This window comes from Leopardus geoffroyi, chromosome C2, assembly GCF_018350155.1.
Source record: "Leopardus geoffroyi isolate Oge1 chromosome C2, O.geoffroyi_Oge1_pat1.0, whole genome shotgun sequence".
NCBI lineage: Eukaryota > Metazoa > Chordata > Mammalia > Carnivora > Felidae > Leopardus > Leopardus geoffroyi.
This window is the reverse complement of record NC_059333.1, coordinates 111,834,128-111,840,377: the sequence shown is the minus strand read 5'-3', so window position 1 is coordinate 111,840,377 and position 6,250 is coordinate 111,834,128. Positions and strand designations below refer to the sequence as shown.

At 36.4% G+C, this 6,250-nt stretch overlaps 1 long non-coding RNA gene across 1 annotated transcript; it reads right to left on the bottom strand.

Annotated features, from left to right (window-relative positions):
* Positions 1–2,647: 2,647 nt before the first annotated feature.
* Positions 2,648–4,477, bottom strand: LOC123576167. Its single transcript, XR_006701201.1, has 2 exons — positions 4,215–4,477; positions 2,648–3,657 (listed from the first exon to the last, which is right to left on the bottom strand). It is a non-coding gene; the product is annotated as an uncharacterized LOC123576167 (long non-coding RNA).
* Between the last annotated feature and the right edge of the window lie 1,773 nt (positions 4,478–6,250).

Below are 6,250 nucleotides of genomic sequence, written 5' to 3'. Positions count from 1 at the left end.
GTGCTAGAAAACAGTTTAAACATATAATAGAATTACTGGGTTGGAAAAACTTTCGATGACAGCTGATTGAAGCAAAAGGTTAATTTTATTAAAGGCTTATGTAGCTGTCTGCCAAAACAAAGCAAAACAAAACACCAAAAACCAAAACCAAAAATGTCCCTTTTATCTTCAGACTATATTGCACCCTTTTCAGTGTTAACTATAGGCCACTTTCATGCATATGTGGAACTACAGCAAATTAGAATACAGAATATAGGGGAGGATTTTTTCCCAGATTTCTCATGTGTCTCTTGATGTATGGTGTTTACACTGTGGTCTGGAAAAAACACAACCTTTGAAGCCAGATGGTCCTAGATTAGGGTTGCCAGATTTAGCACATAAAAATGCAGGATTCCTAGTTATGTCTGAATTTCAAATAAATAATGGATAATTTTTTTAATACAATTCAATGGGTAATGAATTGGATCCCAGCACCACCTTTCCTGCTGTGTGACTTTGAGAAATTACCTAATCTCTCAAAATTCAATCTTCACATTTGCCAACTAGGAAGAATAATAGCCACTTTTTAGGTTGTTGTTAGTCTTGATATGTATGCAAAAGGCTGGAACAATATCTAAAATGTGATAGGTGCTTAAGAATCTGTCCCCTCTTCTGAGATTCTATCCAACCACGTGGAAATAGCTGCAGTTATAAATTTATAATCCCTGATGTCAAGAAGTACATAAATCATTAATGATTAATGAATTTTCATGTTACCAGCCAAGATTTTAAGGCACTGTTTAATTAATTAAGTAATTAAGTAATTAATACTCATGTTGCCCTTCTTATCTCACAACTAGCATTAATAATCTTCTGGCCCTAGCACTGGGAGGATGTATGGAGGCTTGATGAAACATTTCAATATTAAATTTAAAATGTCCAGAATAGAATTTTTGATTTCTCCATTCCCATCGAATTATCTTGTATATTTTCCAATTTGAGTAAAAGGTACAATTGTTTATCCACTGCTGAAGCTAAAATTGAGGAGGAATTTGGCCTGATCCCAATCAAAATACAGGTGGGTTTTTCTACAGAGATGCAAGGAATCTAAAAAAAAAAAAAAAAAAAAAAAAACAAAAAAAAAAACAAATCCAAGATAATTTTGATAAAGAGCAGAGCACACCTTGTATCTAAATCCTGGTTTCTAGGGACACCTGGGTGGCTCAGTTGGTTAGGCATCCCACCTCAGCTCAGGTAATGATCTCATGGTTCATGAGTTTGAGCCCTGAGTCTGACTCTTTGCCAACAACTCAGAGCCTGGAGCCTGCTTCAGATTCGCTCGCTCTCTCTCTCTCTCTCTCTCTCTCTCTGCCCCTCTCCCCCTCTGTCACTTGTGTGCATGCATGCGCGCTCTCTCAAAAATAAACATTAAAAAAATTATGAACAAACAAGTAAGTAAATAAATATTGGTTTCTAATAGCATTCCTTAGCTTTCCTTGAACCGGGGCAGGGTATATACTAGATAAGCCTGGAACATCTTATAGGGCCAAAAGGTCAAAAGTGCCCACCCAAAAAAAGAAAGAGAGAACAAAAGAAAGGAAGGAAGGAAGGAAGGAAGGAAGGAAGGAAGGAAGGAAGGAAGGAAGAAAACCTCAAAAACAAAAATAAAAACAAAAAACCAACTCTACATCCATGGGTGTTTGTCCAAGTGACCTAGGAAGCAACTGAAGCAGCTCCCGATAGCCAAAGCTGGAACAAATTGAGCAAGAAGATAGTGTTGTTTTGGATTATAACCTAAATGATAAATATTTATAAGTTCATGCTAATATAAATAAATAAGTGAATAAATAAATAATGAGGGATAAGAGACAAAGCTCACTTGGAAAACAATTCCAAATTTATGTAAGATATTTTGTCCTCAAGGAGGTGGAGCCTAACTCCCCATTTCTTAACTATAGGCTGGTGTAATGACTTCATTCCAAAGAGTACAGTATGGAAACAGGCGAAAAGAATAACTATCTTAGATCCCTGGTGGGATCTAACAAAAGTTACCTCAACCAGGTGACCAAGGTCATTATAAATTATAAGGGTACCATATAAATTACATAAATAAATAAATTATATTGGTAAATTATATGGATACCATATACCCTTGATCTAACGTGATGAAAATGTCACTTTACCTCTGTGGTCTTCCTTCTCCCAAACCCACAATTCCAGTTTAATCATGAAATGAAAATCCAGATAAATTCCAATAGAAGGGCATTGTACAAAAATTATAATTAATACTCCATGAAAATGTTAAGGTCATTAAAAATGAAGTCTAAGAAACTGTTCCAATCGAGTGGTATATAAGAGATATGGCAAGTAATTGTAATGTGGCATCTTGGAACAGAAAAAAAAAAAAAAGAAAAACAAGCATTAGGTCAAAGAAAAATTAAGAAATACTAGGTGAAGAATAAAGGATAGAAAATAGTTAATAATAGCGTATCAATATTATTCAATAATTGTGGCAGGTGTACCATACAAACATGTGTTAATAATATAGAAAACTAGATGCAGAGTGTATGGGAACTCTGTGTACTACCTTTACAGTTTTTCTGAAACTGTGGTACACAGTAAAATCTATTTAAAAATTAAGAACAAGAACAAAGTAGAAGACGGACACTGCCTGATTTCATGGTTTATTGTGTAACTGCCATAAGCAAAACAGCATACGATTAGTGTAAGAATAGACATGGTGATCAATGAAACAGAATATGGAAGCTATAAATAGACCCACACAAATATGACCAATTCATTTTTTACAAAGATGCCAATGTAACAGGGCAAAGATAGTCTTTTCAAAAATGTTGCTGGAACACCTGGCCATACATATCAAAGAAAATAATCTTGGTCATTACTTTATACCATATACAGAATTAACTAGAAAGAGATCACAGATCCATGTAAAAGCTAAAACTGTATAACTTTTAAAGAGAAAATCTGGGAAAACATGCTTGAAACCTTGAAGTAAGCAAAATTTTTAGGACAAAAACACAAGCTATATAGGAGAAAGCAATATTAATTGAACTTTACCAAAATTAAAAAACTTCAAAAAAAATAATTAGAAACTGAAAAGGCAAGACATAGGTGGGGAGAAAATATTCACTCTATGTGTATTTGTATCTGACAAAAAACATTAGTCATCACAAAAATGTAAATTACACACATAGTAGAATGGCTAAAGTTTAAAAAGACTGATAATACCAAAGGTGGACAAAGCAACATTGAGGAAGTGACATTTTCAAACCTTATTGAATGGGGATATCAAATGGTACCATCACTTTGGAAAACTGTTTGCCACTTCCTCATGAAATAAGACCTATGACCTAGCAATTCCATTCCTAGATTATTTATTCAAAATGAATTTTAAAGTGTTTTCTAAAGAAGACTCATACACAAATGTTCCTGGAATCTTTGATTAAAATACCCAAACACTGTAAAAAGCCACAATGTCCATCAACACGTGAATGGATTGCAGATTATGTTCTCTAGCTACAAGGGAATAGTATTCTGCAATGAAAAATAAACTACAGATCCACGTAACAATATGGTGGAGACTTGAACACATTTAGGCTAAGTGCAGAAGCTAGACTGCAAGAGTACATACTTGTGTGGTTCCATTCAAATAAAATCCTAGAAGAGAAAAAACAAAATGATAGCGACAGAGAGCAGATCAATGTTAATTAATTAAAACTAAAAATTAAAATTAAAAGGTCAGTGGAAACTCTTAAGAGGTGGAAATATTCTGTAGCTAAAATATTCTGTGGTGATACACAATTACATTTGTCAAATATCATTGGACTGTGCATTTACAGGCAGTGTGTTATATTATGTGTAAATTTTACCTCAGAAAGTGGATTTAGAAAGAAAACTATATATACGTATATTTAAGTATGCAGTTATGGATCCAAATCACAGTTCTGCCACCTACAGCCTGTGTGACTTTGGTCTTGTCCCTTAAATCATCTTCATATGTCCGTATCTCCAGATGGGGCTAGCACTGGTACTCGTCTTGTTATGGGAGTTAAATGAGTAAATAAATGTTCAAGTGATTAAAAGCTGCCTGGTGCAGAGTAAGCTCTAACTAAGGAATAGCTGTTCTTTTTACTCTTGATTTTCTTTTTTTCTCAACGTCCTCATTCAGGAACAATGGTGATAAACCCTATCACTTTTACTCCCAAAGTACATACCGTCTTTCTTCATTTTTTCTTCCGAGTGCACATAGCCCTTTAATTTGTCTCTTCACGTGAACGTTGGTCTCCTTTCTCTGCAAAGTGGTTTTCAAAAGTATGAATGAGCTCATATTACATTCTTGCTAAAATCCTTCAATGGTTTTCCTTGGCACCTCGAATAAAGTTCCAGACTTCTCGACACCCAGGGGCCCTTCCGGAGAGCCTGTCCGTGTACCTTCCACCTCCTCCCTAGTCACCAGGCTCCAGCTCTACTGGACGCTTTTATTTTTCTATTCTTGGAACTCACTAAATTCCTTCACGCCTGGGGCCTCAGCACCAGCTGTTCCCTCGGCCTGGAATGCTCTTCAAGTGGATCTTTGAATGACCGACTCTGATTTTTCAGTCCTCAGCTTGAAAATGCTACCTCTTCAGAGAGTATTTTTCAGACAACACACATTTTAAAGGAGTTGCTCCTGTGTGGTCGCCATCTGCCATATTAGCTTTTTACATATCCTTTACTTTTTAAATTTTTTTTATTGTTTATTATTTTTGAAAGAGAGACAGAGAGACAGAGAGCAAGCAGGGAAAGGGCAGATTGAGAGAGAGAGAGAGAGAAGACACAGAATGGGAAACAGGCTCCAGGCTCCGAGCTCTCAGGACAGAGCCCTATGCGGGGCTTGAACCCACACACCGCAAGATGGTGACCTGAGCCAAAGTCATACACTTAATTGACTGAGCCTCCCAGGAGTCCCATATTCTTTATTTTGAAACAATCACAAACAGAGAAGAGGTGGACGAATGATACAAAGACATTTTTCCTTAAACCCCTTGAGAGTAATATGCTGACGTGATGCCCCTGTCTCTCTCCACTCTTTCAGTGGGTATTACCCACAAACACGGGCATTCTCCTTTGTGGCTGCAATATAACCAACCAAGTCAGAAAATGAACATAAACACAATACTGCTGTTTAATTGTTCTTGCTTTATTCGCCTTGTCCCAATAATATCTTTTATAACGAAAGGATCCGGTTCAAAATCACATATTGCGTTTGTCCTTAGTTGCTTCAAACTGGAAGTCCTTCAGTCTTGACTTGACTTTCACGACCATATTACAGGCCAGTTATCTTGTAAAATGTTCCACAATGGGATTTGTCTGATATTTCCCTGTGATTAGATTCAGCTGTGCATTGCTGACAAAAATATCACAGAGCTGATGCCGTATCCCTCTCACTGCTTCCTCCCAGGTGGCAAAAGGGTTTGATTCTGCCCTTTACAAGTGATGTTCACTTTGATCACTTGATTAACGTGGTGTCTGCCAGGCTTCTCCACTATAAAGTTCCTTACTTCCCTTTGTAGTTTGTAAGCAGTTTGTGAGGAGGAGCTTTGAAACTCTAGATATCATTTCCTTGTCAGACTTCCAATTTTTTTTCACTTGTTTGTTTATATGAACTGATGGTTCCCTCTCTTATTCAACATGTTTTCCCCCATTGCTACCGTTACTTATTCTGATGCTGAAACTGTCCCAAGTTTGGCTAGTGGGAGCCTCTCTAGGTTGACTTTTTCCTTTTGACATATTTCAGTCATTGTTGCGGTGTTTCCTGGCTTTCTGGCCTAAAATGTTCTGGGCTCATTTGTACTTTCCCTGCCCTAGCCGTAGGATCATTTCTTTTTTTTCTTCAAAGAGCCCTGTTTCCTTTCAGTGGGAAATGGTATTTCTGGGTTCTAGGTAGGCTAATTGCTATTGGAGTTTGGTGCCTGAGCCCTCTCAGAAAACACGTGAAATACATATATATGTGTATAATACTATATTATCTACATCACAAATATGTTATATATCATAAATATATGTATTTCTACACATATCTGTTTATTTCTGTATTTTTCTGCACATATACTAAAAGTGCTAACTTTTTCAATCCAGTCTAACTGATTCGGATTTATTCTAGTTTTCCCAGTTTCCGAATTTATAACTCCCTTCTCCAACAGCTACAAATCTGGCTTCTATTATTTTTAGTCTATGTTCTCATATGATGAATCCCCTGTAGTAGTCAGTC